Here is an 18,925-nt window from a genome sequence, read left to right on the forward strand (position 1 = left end):
GTTTATTGAACCTCAGATATAAACATAAAATATGAATATCAATAGATGGAAGTTCCCTAATAATGGACTCTGCTTTACAAAATTTTTTATGTAGAATCTATCTTCCAATCAAATGCTCTGTAACAAGCCAGATAACATGCTTCTCAGTAGAGGATCACATGAATTGGGAAGAAAGATGCTTAAAATCAGATTCTATACTAAGCAATGTATAGACAGTTGGTCTTGACCAAAATAAGATATTTCATTATAGGATAAAACTTACTTTTACAGAAAAGAAGGAAATGAAAATTAAGGGTGAACTCATTCACCAATATACAAATCATTTAACAATATACAAAGAATATGATCAAAATGTGGTGAAGATTTCTAGGATAATTTCTTTTCTTATCACTGGCAGCACTTGTGGATGACAGAAAGAAAACAATGGCCTGATTATCTGATCGAAAGAAACTACTCAATTAGGTGAAATAATTTCACTCTTTTAGGGAAAAAAGGGTAAATTATCTCCCATGTAATTGTAGCAGATAGTACCCAAGTGCTCTGGAATATTGCTGACTCCTTCAGAGTGTATATCTTCCTCTCATCAAAAGATACAGATACCTTACTTTTGGTTCTGATAGGTTTAAGATAGAAACAAAATTAATGTCCAAAATGATACAACTGAAATGAAATTAAGTAAAGACTTTGCTTCCATGAGATTCTTCTTTCACGAAATTCCCTATATCCAATCGGTCACCAAATCCCATTGCTTCTTCTTCCTAAATATGGACATACTGCTATGAAAGGAGAGAATGTGAGGGAAAGTATTGGAGTGATCAGTTGCATTTTAGATACAGAAGAAAATCCCAAGTGAGTGAAGTTTTTTTTAAAGCCACTGGGTTTGGTAAAGTGATCCTTTCTGACTGTGTCATAAATGTGATCCAAATTTTGATTTCAGTGCAGTCGTAGAATGTTTGAGCTAGTAAACACTTTAGAGAACTTGTTTTGCAGATGAGGAAATTGATAGTCAAAGAGAAGTGATTTGTGGAAGGTCATGTAATTAATTGCCTTTCCTGTCTCTCAAACTCCTTGCTCTCACTTTTTTTTTAACTCCCTACAGTCTGACTTCTGACCTCACTCACCAGAAACTTCTCTCTCCAAAGCTACCAATAATCTCTCAATTGCCAAATCTAATGGCCTTTTCCCAAAAAGTCTTCTTCCTTCTTGATTTTTCTGCAGCCTTTGACACTGTTGATCACCCTCTCCTCCTTCCTGTTCTCTTCTTTCTAGTTTTTTGTATTCCCAGTTCTCTGCCGAGCTGTCTCACCACTGCTCAGACTCCTTCGTTAGATCTTTAGCAAGATCATGCCCACTAACTGTAGGTGTTCCCCAAGGCTCTGTCCTAGGCCTGATTCTCTTCTCCCTCTCTGCTATTTAGCTTAGGTTGGTGATCAGTTCCCATGAATTCCATTGTCATCTCTATGCAGATCTATTGATCCAGTTCTAACCTCTTCCCTGACCTCCCATCTAGCATCTTCTGTTATCTATTTGACATATCAACTAGACACTCAATAAATATCATAAAATCAACATGTCCAAAACTGAACCCATTATCTTTCCCTCCCTCCCCCAAAATTGTCTTCTTCGTAACTTCCCTATTACTATTGAGGCCAACACTGTTCTCCCAGTATCTTGGCCTCAAAACCAAGGTATCATCTTTGACTCCTTATTCCCTCTTACTCCCCCTTCCATAGCCAATCTGTTGCCAAGTCCTGTCAATTCTACCTTCAAAACTTCTCTCTTAGAGGCAACTAGGTGGCACAGTGGATAAAGCATCAGCCCTGGAGTCAGGAGGACCTGAGTTCAAATTCGACCTCAGACACTTGACACTTACTAGCTATGTGACCCTGGTTAAGGCACTTAACCCGCATTGCCACGCAAAAACAACCCCCCCCCCAAAAAAAACTTCTCTCTCATGTGGCTCCTCCTCTTTTCTGATCCTGGCACCACTCTAGTGCAGGCTCTCATCACCTCAGGCTTGATTGCAATAGCCTACTGGTTGGTCTCTCTGCCTCCAACCTTGCCCCACTACAATCCTTCCTCCACTCAACTATTAAAGTGCTTTTCCTAAAGCACAAGTCTGACCATGTTATCTCACCACCACCACCCCCCAGTCAATAAACTCTATAGCCTTCCTATTGCTCCTACAAGCAAATATAAAACCCTTTGTTTGGTTTTTAAGGCCCTTCATAACCTGGCCCTCTCTAACTTCCCAGTATTCTTACACCATACCCCACTCCATATACTCCACAATCCAGTCACACTCCCTTACCATTCCCTGCACATGATACCTCATCTCCTCACCTTAAGCATTTTCCCTTGGCTATCACCCATATCTGGAATTCTCTTCATCCTCCTCTCTCCACCTCCACCTCCACCCCTGACCTTCAAGTCTCATCTAAAATTCCAAAAAAAGTCCAAGAAAACTTTCCCAATCATCTTTAATGCTAGAGCCTTTCCTCTGAGATCATCTTCAGCGCGTTCCATATATATCTTGTTTGTATGTGGTTGTTTGCATGTTGTCTCCAATTTTATTTTTTTGGTGGGGCAATGAGGGTTAAGTGACTTGCCCAGGGTCACACAGCTAGTAAGTGTCAGGTGTCTGAGGCCAGATTTGAACTCAGGTCCTCCTGAATCCAGGGCCAGCGCTTTATCTACTGTGCCATATGTATTGTGTTTGCCTTTGTTCCCCTAGAGCTTACCACAATCCCTGGAACATAGTAGGTGCTTAATAAATGCTTGCTGACTTGGCTTAGCTTGCTATTCTTTAACACTACATCATACTACTATTACAAGCTGTCAGTTACATAATGTAACCATATCTTAAAAGTATCTCAGCAGAATATGAATACATTAATACTAGCAAAATTTGAGTATGACTAACACCATTGCAAAGAATCATTCTTTGTGTCATTTTGTTTCATCTCTTTCTAGATGGTCTACAGTAACAGTACTTTATCTCGTAAAATTCACAGAAACTCATTTTGATGGCCTTACATCTTATCATCTAACATTCAAAAATCATTGCAGTCTATAAGAACAGAAACTGCATTTATCTTTCCCATTTTAACTCGCTGGCATCATCATCATCATCATGGATGTGGACACTCTCTTTACCAATTCAGATCACTGCGTCTATGCACTCTAGTAGACAGTCTTTGAGGTTTCCTTTGCCTGAAAAATTCCTTCATCCTGGTGTCAAGTCACCTTGTTCAAATCACTTAACTTCTCTGAGGCCTAAATTTCTTTAGCTTTCTAATCAGGGGACTGGACTAAATTAGGTCTAAAATCCCTTCCAGGTTTTGATCCAAAGTATGAATGACCTTCTTAAAAGCCTCATTGGATTGAATGCACAAGGCAGAGTTGACTTTTCATCACAGGGGTTTTTCAGCTGTAGATCATTTCGTTTGAAATCATGGACCAGTTTTATCTGATGAAACTCACCTATGGGGTAAAAAAAAAATATTCAAGGAAAGAAGAATCACTGAGGATCTTTATATATTAAAGGCAGCTTTAGATCTAACTTAAGATAAGAAAAAAGAGATTTTAAATCATTTTTGGAACACAAAGTAATAGAACAATTAAGCTAACAGTAAGAATTTGCTGACGGTACTGATGCCCCTAAATAGGAGTTCATGTCTACTTTAAAAAACAAAAAAGGGGGAGGGGAAAGAAAGGAGAAGAAAAAAAGAGAAGACAACCCCATAACCTTTCAAAACTGATGATAAATAGAAAATAGAGACTGGGTGTTTTATCATTGAGCTCATAAACCTTTCACACTTAGCTCACCTTTGCAAATGTGACAGATCAATGCTGGCTAGAAGTTATTATAATCTGATGATGTCATCTTTGGTGTTAAATGAATGGATGATTGGCATTTTGTCGGGGTCCATAAGGGTAACCATCTTACTCAAGGACAACAATCTCAGTCACATAGAAAAGTAGATTGGGCTTAATAGAGAGGGCAAGTACTATGTTGTCAGATAGATTGAAGTAGCCCATTGCCCCGGGATGGTCCTTTAGTGTAAGGCAAGGCATGACAGTAAACTAACATCTATAATGTTTTCCTCTACTAGGATTTCTGTCACTTCATTGGTATAGAGAACTTCCAGTGAGAGAATTCTCTCTACAGTGAAGATTATCACCTAGTTTTCAAGTGTGGTTTCAGGGAAGTACCTGTGGGACACTGAGAGAAGTGAATTGCTTAAGGTAACACAACCTGTATAAATCAAAGAGGGGACCCTGATTTGTCTTCCAGTTAGAAAGAATGGAATGAGACAAGCTTTCTATTCGGCACCCCAAGCAATGTCTGTCTCTCATTCTAAAATTTGTTTTTGGATTTTTAAGTGTCCCCTGAATAGCAGGAAAATTAAACATGTCATAGACTTGGGAGTAGAAGGAACTTCACTGGTCTTCTTGTCCTACCTTCTCATTTTACTGATGAGGAAACAGGATGAGGGAGATGGAAAAAACCCCTACCCAAGGTCTAGAAAGGTAGTAAATGCCAGTGCCAAGATTTGAACTCAGAATCCTTTCACTCTAACTCCAGGGGAACTCCATTGTATTGGACTGCCTCTCTGAAAGCAAGACAACATGCTATCAACAAAACCCAGGAAGAAGAGAGTATTGAGAAAGAGGGAATGGCCAGTGGTGTCAAATGCTGTAGCAAAGTCGTAAAGGATGAGAACTGAGAAAAGACTACTGATTTTAGCAATGAGATCATTGGTGACCTTGCAGAGAACAGCTTCAATTGAGTGGGGAATGAAAAAGTAGAAGCAAGAAGTACATATGTTTTCCCTCTAAGAGTATGGTTATGAAGAAATGTCCGTCAATTGGGGAATGGCTAAACAAGCTGTGGTATATGATTGTAATGGAATATTATTGTGCTATAAGAAATGACAAACAGGATGATTTCAGAAAGGGCTGGAAAGACTTGTATGAACTGATGTATCACTATACGTCAGAACCAAGAGAATATTGTGCACAGTGACAGGAATATTGTTTTATGAAGAACTGTGAATGACTTAACTATTCTCAGTAATACAGTGATCCAACACAGTCCCAAAGGACTGATGAAGCATACGATCTACCTCCAAAAAAAGAACTGATATTGCTTGAACACAGACTTAAGCATGCTATTTTTTTTTACTTTTTTTCATTTTTTCTTTTATTTGTCTTCTTATACAAAATGACTAATGTGGTAATGTTTTACACAAGTGCACATGTATAACCTATATACGATTATTTACTGCCTCAGGCAAGAGGGAGGAGAGGGAGGGAAAGGGAAATAAAATTTGGAACTCCAAACTATAAATAAAAATGTTTATTAAAACTTTGAAAAAAGAGTTTGGCTATGAGAGACAGGAGAGATAGAGGACTATAATTTGAGGGGATGTTAGCTTGGAAGAGGTCTCTAGCAGCATGCCTCTTGCATATATATAAAATGTCACCCTTGCCTGCAATACACATGCTCTTCATCTTTGCTTGGACATATACTGTTTTAACATTTTCATTAATAACTTGGATAAGACATAGATGACATGCTTAGCAAATTTTAGGTGACTCAAAAACAAGAGAATTAGCTAATCCATAGGATGACAGAGACAATAAGGTCTTGCTTAGCAAACACATGGGACTAAATATAATATTATGAAATTAATTAGGGAAAAATAGTCACACACTTGGGCCTTTAAAAATCAGCTTCCCAAGGATAAGATAGAGTATAGAGTATACACTGATAAATAGAAGTTCGTGTAGGAAAAGATTTGGCAGTTTTAGTGGAGTGTATGCTCAATAGGCATTCACTCAGTATACTGTAGCAGGACTTCTTAAACTTTTTCCACTTATGACCCTTTTCACTGGAGCAATTTTTATGTGACGCCAGGTATATAGATATTTTATATTTTATATAGGTGTATGTAACCTTTTACTATTGCCAAATTTTTTGTTATCCCCACATATGGGGTCGAGACCCATAGTTCAAAAAGCTTTGTGCTATAGCACCCAAGAAAATGAATATAATCTTACGCTACATTGAGATGCATAGTCCAAGACAAATGAGGTGAAAGTCTTGCTGTACTCTGCTATATTCAGGCCAAATATGCATTCTTGTGTTCCATTCTGGATACCCCATCTTATGAATGACACTGAATATCTGGGGAATGTATCTAAAGGAAGAACAACCAGATCAAGCCTTATGAAGACTGGTTGAAGGAACTGGAAATGTTAAAGCTAAAGAAGAAAAGACTTGAGGCAGAAATAATAGAGGGTTGAAGTTATTTTAAAGGTTGTCACCCAGGAGAGGGATTAAACTTTTTCTGCTTGGTCCTAGAAGCCAAAATTTGGAGCAATGTGTGGAAGTTGTTAAGAAGTCAATTTAAGCTTTATGTGAGAGAAAAATCTTCTGGACAACTCAAACTCCTTAAACATAGAATGAGCTGAGGCAGACAGAGACACAGAGAGAGAGAGAGACAGGGAGGGACATTGACAGGCAGGAATGGATAGATAGACATAGCCAAAAAGACAGACAACAAAAAGATAGAGACAACAGATAATTAGGTAAATAGACAAATAGGCAGTGAGGTGACTAGATTGATACTAGGTGGATAGAACACAGGACTTGCAGTCAGGAAGAACTGAGTTTGAATCTTACTTCAGACACTTATTAGTTACATGAGCCTGGGCAAGTCACTGACTTCTCTGAGTCTCAGTTTGCTCATCTGCAAATAGGGATAATAATAGCACCTACCTCATAGGGTTGTTTTGAGGATCAAATGAGTCAACATATATAAAGTGCTTTACAAAACTTAAAGTACTACAAAAACACTAATTCTTATTGGCTAGTATTAAAAAGCATTTATTAAGGGGCAGCTAGATGGCGCAGTGGTTAAAGCGCTGGCCCTGGATTCAGGAGTACCTGAGTTCAAATCCAGCCTCAGACACTTAACACTTACTAGCTGTGTGACCCTGGGCAAGTCACTTAACCCCCATTGCCCCGCAAAAAACAAAAAAAAACAAAAACAAAAAAAAGCATTTATTAGGGGGCAGCTAGGTGGTACAGTGGATAAAGCACCGACCCTGGATTCAGGAGGACTTGAGCTGAAATCTAGCCTCAGACACTTTACATTTACTACCTGTGTGACCTTGGGCAAGTCACTAAATTCTCTCATTGCCCTGGGGAGAAAAAACCATTTATTAGACACTTGTGATGTGTCAGGTCCTGGGCTAACTGCTCAGAATATAAATACAAGCAAAAAGAAAAATAGTCCCTGCCCTCTAGGAGTTTACATTCTAACGGGAGGAGACAACACATAAAAAGGAGCTGAAAAGAGTGGAGAGGAGACCAAATCAGAGTCAGGATGAAGAAATCCAGGGAGTCAGAAGCAGGGCATAGTGGGCTTGTGCCCTTCCTCAAATGGAGATTCTAGAGAAGAACTTCTGGGAAGACATTGGGATGCCCTTTCGCCACTGGTAGACTTCAAGTAAAAGCTCGCTGACTACCTATCAGACAGATATGCTGTAGAGATTCTTTTTGTTCAGGTGTAGGCTGGAGTCGATGGACTCCAAGATCCTTTCCAGCTCTGTGGTTCTGGGATTCTCAGCTGATTAAATTTTTGTTTGTTTGTTTGTTTTTTTGGTGAGGCGATTGGGGTTAAGTGACTTGCCCAGGGTCACACAGCTAGTGAGTGTCAAGTGTTTGAGGACAGATTTGAACTCAGGTCCTCCTGAATCAAGGGCCAATGCTTTATCCACTGTGCCACCTAGCTGCCCCCAACTGATTAAATTTTAATCATAAGCCACACTTTTGTTCATGATTTATTTCTTATGAAACATACCTTTTTTCTTCCTTTTAAATATTTATACCTAGCAAGAGTCACACCTCAATTTCCTTTTAAAATTCAAAATAAGGGGGGGCACATTATTAAAAGGCATACACAGGCAGCTAGATGGCACAGTGAATGAAGCACTGGCCCAGGGTTCAGGAGGACCTGAGTTCAAATATGACTTCAGACACTTGACACTTACTAGCTGTGTGACCCTGGACAAGTCACTTAACCCTCATTGCCCCCCCAAAATAAAACAAAATTGAAAATAAGTATTTTAAAAGAACAAATTTAGGGGCAGCTAGGTGTCGCATTGGATAGAGCACTGGTCCTGGAGTCAGGACTACCTGAGTTCAAATCTAGCCTCAGACACCTAACACTTACTAGCTGTGTGACCCTGGGCAAGTCACTTAAAACCCCAATTGCCTCACTAAAAAAAAAAAAAAGAACAAATTTAAATGGAAAAATAGCAAGAGTACCAATTAAAAAGACATTACATGGGGGGGGGGAGTAAGCTAAAGCCATTGTAGAAAGAGGATGGAGGATGATTTAGCTACTTATGAAAAACGAATAAGATGTGTGAGGAAACATCAAGCAGTCAGTTGTTGAAGTATTGAGAAGAGGAAGCAACTCATACGCATTTTATAAAAACTATTTTCCTCAATGACTTCATTGCCACACCTGCTCTCTCCCATACAATGAGATTGTAAGAATGAATTTGGTTAGATTTTCTAAGAGCACCGAGTTTCTCAGAAAAAGGCCTTATTTAAGTACAAAGCATGACTTGATAAGCATGACAGCTGCCATTTTTTAGTAAAATCTGTGAACAGGAAGCTTCAGTAACACAAAATTTATTCAATTCAATATACATTTGTTAATCATCTTCTACATTCAAAGCACTGCCCTAGATACTGGGAATACAAGGACCAAAACAAAATAACCCCTACACTCAGGAAGCTTATATTCTACTGGAAAAAGTCGCATATACACAGACAAGGAAAGACTGGGCAATTTGGGGAGGAAGAGAAACTTCATACTCATGAATTAGGGAGGGAAAAGTGATCAAGCAAGGCATTCTTAGGGCAGGTCACACCTGAGCTTCTGAACCTTTAAAACATAGGTTCCTTGAGGACAGGGACAATTCTATTTTTTTGTTTTGCCTTTGTATCATAGTGCCTTCCAAATAGTAGATTCTTAATACACTTTCAATGAACTGAAGTAAAGGAAAACAAAGATTCTTTAAAAAATAATAAACATTTTTTATTGAAAGTTTTGAGTTCCAAATTCTATCCCTCCTCCCCCTCCCTCCATTCCCCCTTCCTGAGGCAGTAAGCAAAAACAAAGATTCTCAGAGACAGGCAGGAGTATATACCAGACATTGGGGACAGCTTGTTTAATTACAAGAAATGGCAAATTTGGGGCACCTCTGGGTCATAGAGTATGTGAAGAGGAATACTGTGCAATGACTGGAAACATGGGGGAGGGGAGAAAAGAAGAACCTGAAATGACAATAATCAAGCAATTTATTTTCAGTAATTTTCATTCATATAAACACTTTTAATAGGACTTATTGAGTGTATTGTTAAAAATTAAAATGAATTTTATGAACTCATGAAATGAATTGCACAATGAAAAATGTGCACATCCATTGATTCAGTCAAGCACAATTGAGAGAGTTCAAGAAAACATTCAATGAAATTAGAACAGAAAAAAAGAAAGGCACATGAAAGTGAAAAATAAGTGGGTAGTTTGGGCAAAGGTAATTGATGCCACCAATGGCAAGCAATGGCCATGATGCAACTATAATTTATTTTAAGACAGATTAGTTCATGTCTGCTCAACAATACAGATTCTTTTTATGTTGGATGTAATAGGGCACCCAAAGTACAACACTATTACATTCAAAAATAATAATTTAATAGGCACTTGACTAAGACAGTTTTATTGAGAGAGAGAGAGAGAGACGGAAAGAGGGGGAGGGAGGAAGGAAGAGGGAGAGACAAGGAGGGAGAAAGAGAGAGAGGGAGAGAGAGAGAGAGAAGAGAAGATATGGCAGCAAATGGGTAGTGATACAGCAGTTACATAGTATATGTTCAAATGTCACAAGTTCTAGACTTTGAAATTTCCCTTCTAGTCCAAAACAATCATAGAAGAAACAATTGCATGATCCACATTTAGAGAATTTGCAAAATACTCCCCCTTTTTATGTTGTATTTCTTGCTGCAAAATGTATTTACTTCTAAGAATCTACGTTCCTCCTATTCAGGCAATAAAAATCTTTGCCACTTCATATCATTACATTGAAAATACAAGGTTACTTGTCATGTGCACCATTCATTCTAATTTGGATTCAACATCAATGAGCTTCATCTCCCATGAGATCAACAGCGGGCCTGTCTGACTATTTGTCTCTAGCTTGCCAGACCCTTTTTTTTTTTTTTTTAGTGAGGCAATTGGGGTTAAGTGACTTGCCCAGGGTCACACAGCTAGTAAGTGTTAAGTGTCTGAGGCCGAATTTGAACTCAGGTACTCCTGACTCCAGGGCCAGTGCTCTATCCACTGCGCCACCTAGCTGCCCCATTGCCAGACCTTTTTTAACCATTAAGGACATTCTTTAGTTCATTTTCCTAAATGTTTGGTAAGCAAAGTATATTTTCTCATTCATATCCTAGTACTTAATGGTGGATTAATTCAAGTTTTTTCTTCAAATGGAATTTAGTCTCTATTACTGATATTGAACATAGTTCCCAGAGTTTTAAAAAATCACAAAAGTTAAAAAAAAAATGCCTTCAAGTGCCAAGGCTATCTGTCCAGTCTCCCACAAGAGACTGTGAATATACCAGTCAAATCCTGTTACAACTAACACTACAATAACTTCCAAGCCCTATTTTATGACTTTCCTTGTATTTGAATATAATTTCGCAAACCTATCTTCACCCATTCAATTATTGGCTCCCCTCTGTCTAGGTCACTTTTAGAGATATGTCAGGCACTTTAAATGGCTAAGAATATATAGTCAAGTGCACACAAGCAATGGCCTTTTCCCCATTCATCATTGGGTCCCTTTGGCCTAAAGACACAGACAAGAATGAGAGGAAATATAGGCAACATGATCTGCAGCAGATCCACTCTTAGTCCAAAAAATAGATAGTCGGACGAATCTGTTACATCATGTGTCTGAAAGAACAAAACTAAATCTGTGATTTTCTTCATACAGTACCTATTATATTGTCATATGCAAGGAGAATAGCTATTGATAATGGAGTTTTGCCCTTCCCCATAATTTATTCCCCAATTGAAGATCATGTATCTGGAAGAAAAATTGGTGGCTTATCCTCTCCAAACTTCTCATTTTACAGATGAAGTTAAATTCAGAATAAGTGCCTTACCCAAATAGAACTAGAACTAGAACTAGAACTAGAATCCAAACCTAGGTTCTCTGGTTCTCAGTCTAGGGTTCTTTCTATTGCATATATTGTTTCCAAAGTATATAAAACCTAGGGATCCCAGGTCAGTTTGAACTCCTTGGAGCCAAGTTGATCAGAATTCCTAGGGAGAGTCAAACTAATTGAACAACTGGAGTCATCCAGATTTCCAGCATCTGCTCAAGCCTGCAGTAGCTTTTCTAAAGAAGTTCTAGATCGTGGCAGGTTTTCCAGACCTGGATGCAAGAGATTCCACACACTCTTTCAAGCTACTTGGGATTCAAGAAAAACCATCATTAGAAATTTGAGGACCTGAAGCAAGGTGCAGCTAGCTGAGATAGGGGTTGAGGTCATTGCCTCAGAGCACCTAGGACAGTAGCATAAAACTACAGCTAGAGAGATCACTTTGAAAAGGACAGATGCAGGGAGCAGGACAAGGGAACAAGATCAGACATGGCAGGAGTTCCCTCCAGCCCAAAATGTGCTAGCTTCCCTTTTAAACTAATTAATTAGGTACAAAGTTCTATTATTTCTAGATGCTAAAAGACAGCAAGGGCTGTTAGAATCCAAGACAATTCCATGTTCTCTAAATTTATCATGCTCCAAAAAAAGCCCTGGTCATCTCAAACTAGTCATGACTCTGCATTCAGGATTGCAATTAGGTAGTCAAATGTTGCCACAAGTCAACAGTGGTTCACATTAATTGCATGTGGCACTTTACTGGTCTATCTCTAGGTAGTAAAAGAGGGAGAAGGGAAAGAAAAAAGCTAAATGGCTTAATATACTCCTCCATCCAAGAACTATAACTGTCTAGAACTCTAACTAGGTTGGAGTGTCTGGGACTTTGGCCCAACACACTAACAGCTTGGAGGAATCATATTTCTTTCTTTTGGCAGTCTTCCACCCAGATAAGAAGAAAAAGAAAGGAGTGAATTCTTGGGAAGTTGGTCCCAGAATAAAAAGCAGGAAAAAACATGGTGTGTTAGAGAGATGCTCTTCCTTTAGACTAGGTGCAATCCTGAGCACAAAAACAGTATAGTTCTATCCTTCTCCACAAATGAATTTGTTACCGAGTGCCCAAATGCCTAGTTATGGCTTTCATACTTCTTGCAAGGAAATCTCTAGGATGAAGCTAGGGAGTAGAGGAAAACTGATCATTCCCCTATCTCCATCATCAAAGCATGGACAAGATGCCTGTTTCCTACTGGCATTATTCAACACAAATTAAACAAAGATATTACTGGCATACACAGAACAAGAACAGATAGATAAATGAACCAACACTGATACACATACTAAGTGAATATAGGCATTTGGAGCACAGGAGGAAATAAGACCACCTAATGCTACTGGGAATGCAGAAGAAACTTGGAAGTGACATGCTTAGACAATTTTAAGTTAGGAAAGTGGAAACTTCTTATCTCTTTACAAGCATTGAAGAAAAGGTAAACTTTTAGCAAAAAAAAAACTCTAAGTTTATGTTGTGCGGTATTTTGTTTTTCAAGCTAAATTGTCACATGCTTTCCAACTCTACTTCTACGTGCCTAATACTTCTGAGAGTGAAGGATGCAAAACAGGACTAGAAAGACTCTGGAGGATGGAGAGCTGTGGATGCAGCGACGCTTTCAGGGATACATGCAAACCAGACATGGAGACAGGGGGAAAACACCTCCCTCCCTTCTCTGGAATTCTAGGTTCCTCACGCTATGGCACACAAGTGGGGCATGACTACAAGGCATCATTCTTTCCTTTTGGGGGGTAGCTTCCCCATATTGACACAAAATTCACCCACAAGAATTAAAGAGGTGTTGGGTTTTCCAAGGACTTTCTCGTCTGAAATTGAAGAATTAACCACTGGGTACATGGTAAACCTTCACTCAAACAGAAAGACATGGGACAGAAAGTGCTAAGGACCTAGTCAAGAGGGGAAGCAACCACCAAAGCCTAAATGCGGATCTTCAACTGACTGTCATCTTACATTTTATTGTTTATAGCAGTGATCCTCAAAGTGTGGCCCAAGACCCTTTTAGGGAGTCTGTACAATCAAAATTGTTTCCATAATAATACTAAGATGTTTTCATTTCCAATGTGGTAAATATTAATGGTTATAACCCACAGAAACAAAAGCTCTTTGGGGAGTCCACAATAATTTTTAAGAGTATAAAGAGTTCCTGAGACCAAAAAGTTTGAGAACTGTTGACTAGAAGGACTTCCAACCCCTTCATTTTAAAGATGAGAAAACAAGTTTAATGACTTGAGAAACATGTAGACTTTTTTTAAAGTAAATCATGGTTGAAAAAAAAATTTTAAGTAGATCATTGGCCTCGGCAGATAAAGGGAATTTGACTTTTTAGTGGATTTTTTTCATTTAGAAATTTTTGTCTAAGTTTTATAGTACCACCTTACAAGTATATCATGTGCCAAACTCAGACTAATCCTATCTTTATCCTTGTCTCTTAGACCCTGATTTGTGGCTGCTGAACCCCCTTTCTCCCAGTGTTCTACCATGTTTCTATAGAACAAATCATACTCATGGAGTCAAAGCCTACTCCTGCCACATATGTCAAGGTCAACCAATTGTTCTGGGGTACTTAGCTCTCAGCTCACATACATTAGGGTGAATTTTCTTTTGTTGATTTATGCTTAATTTATGTTTATAAACTAAGGGGTTGCTCACCTATTGAGGAATGGCTAAACAAATAGTATAGGAATGAGTAGATTGTTCCATAAAAAATTATGAAACCTATGCTTTCAGAGGAAACTGGGAAGGCCTCTACAAATGAATTGCAGATGGAAGAGAACAGAAATGGGAGAACAATTTACACAATGACACTATCTAGGAAAAAACACACCTAACTTTGAGAGACCTTAGAACTCTGATCAATGCAATGATAAAGCAAAAGTCCAGGGGTCTGAAGATAAATAACACTATGCGGTTCCTGCCAGACAGGTGATGGAATTAAAATGCAGAAAGAGACATGCATTGTTGGACATGGCCAATGTGGGAATTTGTTTTGCTGAACTATTCATGTCTGTTATGAGGATTTTGGTTTTTGGGGTCTTATCATCCAACTGAGGGTAGAACAGGAGAGAAAGAAAATAAATCCTTGTAAAAATAAATGAATAAATAAATAATTTTAAGGAGGAAAATATTTCCAAGTGTTATGTCAACAACAATAATATTGTATTACCCCAGGATGGCTTCTCCTGTAAAAAAAAAAAAAAAAGACTGCTTTTGAGATTTCTTTCCCTAACACAGAACTTTAGTCGTCTGCTATTCATAAAAATGGACCACAAAGTAATTTGAGGTATGACTATTGTTTTATGCCTCACTGAAACAGAAAAGCTATTGTTTTAGATGCTTCCCCCATTTGTAAGACATTTTCCTATCAATGGTCATCCACCCCAATAGCTAAATTCATCCTCCTCTCTTCTACCTCACAGTCCCTACCCTGAAAGTAGGAAAAAAAAATTCCATCAGAAATGGCTGTGGATTATTGGTATAAAATTAAAGCAAGATGCAGGCCGCTCCTTTAATTCTTATCATTGCATTGGAGACCAAATCCTCTCGCTGGGGATGAAAGGCACCATCTCTTCCCAGACATTTGAATGTTTTGTATGTTTTTTTTGTTTGTTTTGTTTTGTTTTGTTTTTTGTGGGGCAATGAGGGTTAAGTGACTTGCCCAGGGTAACACAACTAGTACGTGTCAAGTGTCTGAGCCAGATTTGAACTCAGGTCCTCCTGAATCCAGGGCCGTTGCTTTATCCACTGTGCCACCTAGCTGCCCCCTGTTTTGTGTTTTAATAATGATTTTGGCAGACATGTTTTGTAGCTTTGGTACTTCAATAAAAAACAATAACAATAAAAGCATTGAGCAACAAGTGGGATGTCTTTGGATTATCATCATTCTGGTGGGCTAATCAGAGATTTAATTGGGCTTCATGAAATCATAATCAACTTTCTATCCCAGTTAGTATAAAAAGAGTCTCATGAATATCTAAATAAAATCATATTAAAATAAAATATGTAATAGCCAGAAATTTGGCTCTGAGAAAAACTTACTCTGTTGAATGTTTCTTTTGATGCCTTCTTAGAAGTCTTGTACATATGGTTTCTGTCTGCATATAGGATACAAGTTCTAGAATTGGTATTTTCTTCATTATTCAGATTTTCTAGTAAAGGAATACAGGAAGAGCCAAAGTCCTTTCATATCTGAATATCAGATATAAAATATTTATGTAGTCAGAAAATCTACATTAATGTTCCAGTTCTGACACTTGCTAACTCTGCGAGTGTGAGTAAATCAGTTTTAGTTCCCCCATTTGTAAAAGAAAATTGGGAATACTCTTATTAGCTCCCTCATGGGTTGTGGTGAAAGAAGTTTTCTAAAACATGAATAAATAGTACTAGTTGTTATTACCATTATTGTGACTGCCTCTTCTTTCTGCCCCACCTTCATTATTCATTGTTCACCTCAGTCTTCTTATCTTTTTCAATTCTATTTAGATATAAATTATCCTGAGCTAAACAGTTATATAAATATTATTTTTATATTTAATGTTCCACATACACAGGTAGATAAAATCATTTTTTATATTTGAAGTAAGTTTTGGGGTGTATTTTTGTTGTCATCTCAAAACTTTTTATGGGATTCAGAAATAAGCCATCTGGGGCAGCCAGGTGGCTCAGTGGATAGAGCACCAGCCCTGGAGTCAGGAGTACCTGAGTTCAAATCCGACCTCAGACACTTAATACTTACTAGCTGTGTGACCCTGGGCAAGTCACTTAACCCCAATTGCCTCACCAAAAAAAAAAAAAGAAATAAGCCATCTGAGGATAAGTTACCATTTTGCTATTGCTCATTTATATTTAATGTTCTGTGGATTATTAGATCAGTGGATAAAAACAGTGGGTTTTTTGTAACTAAGAATATTAGGAGGTAAGCTTGGATTTTAAAATTAATAGTATTGTATTTTTCCAATTACTGTTAAAGACAACTTTTAATATTCATTGTTTTAAAATTTTGAATCCCAAATTTTCTCCTTCCTTCTGTTTCTTTCCCCCTCCCTAAAGTAGTAAACAATTTGGTATATTATATGTGTACAATCATGTAAAACATATTTCCATATTAATCATGTTGTGAAAGAAGAAACAGACCAAAAGGAAAACACACACACACACACACACACACACACACAAAATAAAGTGGAAATAGTATGCTTTGATCTGTATTCAGACTCCACCAGTTCATTCTCTGGATATGGATAGCATTTTCCATCATGGGTCCTTTAGAATTGTCTTGCATCATTGTATTGCCGAGAAGAGCTAAGTTATTCAGAGTTTATCATCGCACAATGCTGCCATTCCTGTGTACAATGTTTTCCTCATTCTGCTCATTTCACTTTGCATCAGTTCATGTAAGTCCAGGTTTTTCTGAAATCTACTTGTTCATCATTTCTTATAGCACGATAGTACTCCATTACATTCATATACCACAAGTTGTTTAGCCATTTCCCAATTGATGGGCATCCCCTCAATTTCCAATTCTTTGCCACCACAAAAAGTGTTGCTATAAATATTTTTGTACATGTGGGTCCTTTTCCCTTTTTTATTATCTCTTTAGAATAGAGACATAGTAATGGTATTGCTGGACCAAAGGGCATGCATAGTTCCAACTTGCTCTCCAGAACAGTTGTATCAGTTCACAACTCCACCAACAGTGCATTAGTGTTCCAATTTTCCCACATCTCCTCCAATATTTGTCATTTTCCTTTTCTGTCATATTGATCACTCTTATAGGTGTGAAGTGGTGCCTCAGAGTTGTTTTAATTTGCATTTCTCTAATCATGTAAGCTTCTCTTTTGTAGAAGTCACTAAAAGCACCTTCAGGACAACTCCTATTATTATTGTTATTGTTGTTGTTATTGCTGTTGTTGTCTATGATGAAAATAGTTTTGAAGATTTATGCAACTTTTGATTTTTTCTGTGCTTAATGAAAGCTTGCTGATCAGTTGACTGATATCTAGATCTCATCTGATATAGGTAAAAGGGTCCACATTTCCCACGTAAGTGTTCAAGATAACCTTTTATATCAGATACAAAACAGTCTTTTTTCATGCCATAGAAAATTCAGAATAACACATAGGACTTATAATAGCCCATACAAAGCCTCTTTCAGGTGATCTACATCCTTCACCCCAGGAACCAACACAGATATCTAATGTTCACCCTAAAGGTTGGGACTCCTCCTTAAAAATGAACTTTGGGTACTAAAGAGGAAACCCGTCCCCAACATTATAGTAGTCCCACCTATACCTCAGAAGTCTATATAGGCTTCTAATCTTATAGCACTGTCCTAAGGGCTTATACTGCTGTTCCTACAAAAGCTACCTCTTCCCATCAGACTTCTGTGGCCCAAATAACTTACAATGGTAGCAGAAGGTAAAATATTTTTTCCTTTCCACAGCATGGTTCAGTCCTCTTTTGCTCCTTCACCACCAGGGCCATATATTTCATTGTCACTTCAGGAACTTGATTCTATTCCAGAGCATTTCAGAAATTTGACCATGTAATTCCCTTCTCCACAGTTGTCATCTTGGGCTGTGAAGTTCTGCCATTGCCTTTTCACTGATGCTGTACATGGCCACTGTGTAGATTTCTTTTTACTTGACTATGCTAATTTGTTAGAAGGGCTTCTTTTCTTCTATTTTTAATGGGGGAAGAAGTAAATGGGCATAGTAATGGTAATTAATGCTAAATATGATGAGAAAATAAAAAAGAAGAGAACCACTGAAATATTTTTGGAGTGAAAAACGTAGAAGGAATATCAGAAGGAAGCACAGACAAGCAAGACAGTTTTTAAAGTAATTCGTTGAATTATATATGTGTGTTTGTGTGTGTGTGTGTGTATAGATGTGTGTATATGTATGTATGTGTATCTATACATAATATATATTAAAGTAAATAGTAGGGAATAGAGACCCATGGTTTCACATACAATCTTTTTGTGTTCTACTTTATATGTAGAAATGTTCACATTATTTTGTTTATGTGTGTAAGTTCAGAATAAAGTTTTTTTAAGATAATATAAACAGATAATCCAAGTCCTATCTCTAGTTCTGTTTCAAACATGATATTAGAAGAGACAGTTCAGTACTGTATGTGCCAAAGTAGAATTAGTCATGGAGAAAAAACTCCAGTATAAACACAAATGAAGAAAAGGGAAGTTTCTCCATTTCTATAACCTTTGTCCCAGAGTTCCCCTTTATCTTGATATACTTTGCGAACCTCTCTCTTATGTGCTTCACTTTCTTCCACCAAGGTGGAACCTAGGCATCTTGATAGATGTCACTCCTTTGCTGGCAGTGCAAGCTCTTTATTAATTAAGGATCACCCATTGTCAGACACAGAACATGTTTACCTACACAGTAAAATGAAAGGACTCATATCCATGCCCATAGAGAGTCCAAAAGATACTCTTTTCCCCTTTTCCCCATCCCAAAGACGATTGCTCAGAGTAGCATCTCCTCAAGAATTAAGGATGAACAACAACCACCTCCCTGAGTAGGTTTCTTGAAAGAGTGAAGATGCCAAGATTGGCTCCTCTCTCTACCGTAACTCTGGTCCTAGCAGGTGCC

The sequence above is a fragment of the Dromiciops gliroides genome, chromosome 6, assembly GCF_019393635.1.
Source record: "Dromiciops gliroides isolate mDroGli1 chromosome 6, mDroGli1.pri, whole genome shotgun sequence".
In the NCBI taxonomy this organism is placed as follows: Eukaryota; Metazoa; Chordata; class Mammalia; order Microbiotheria; family Microbiotheriidae; genus Dromiciops; species Dromiciops gliroides.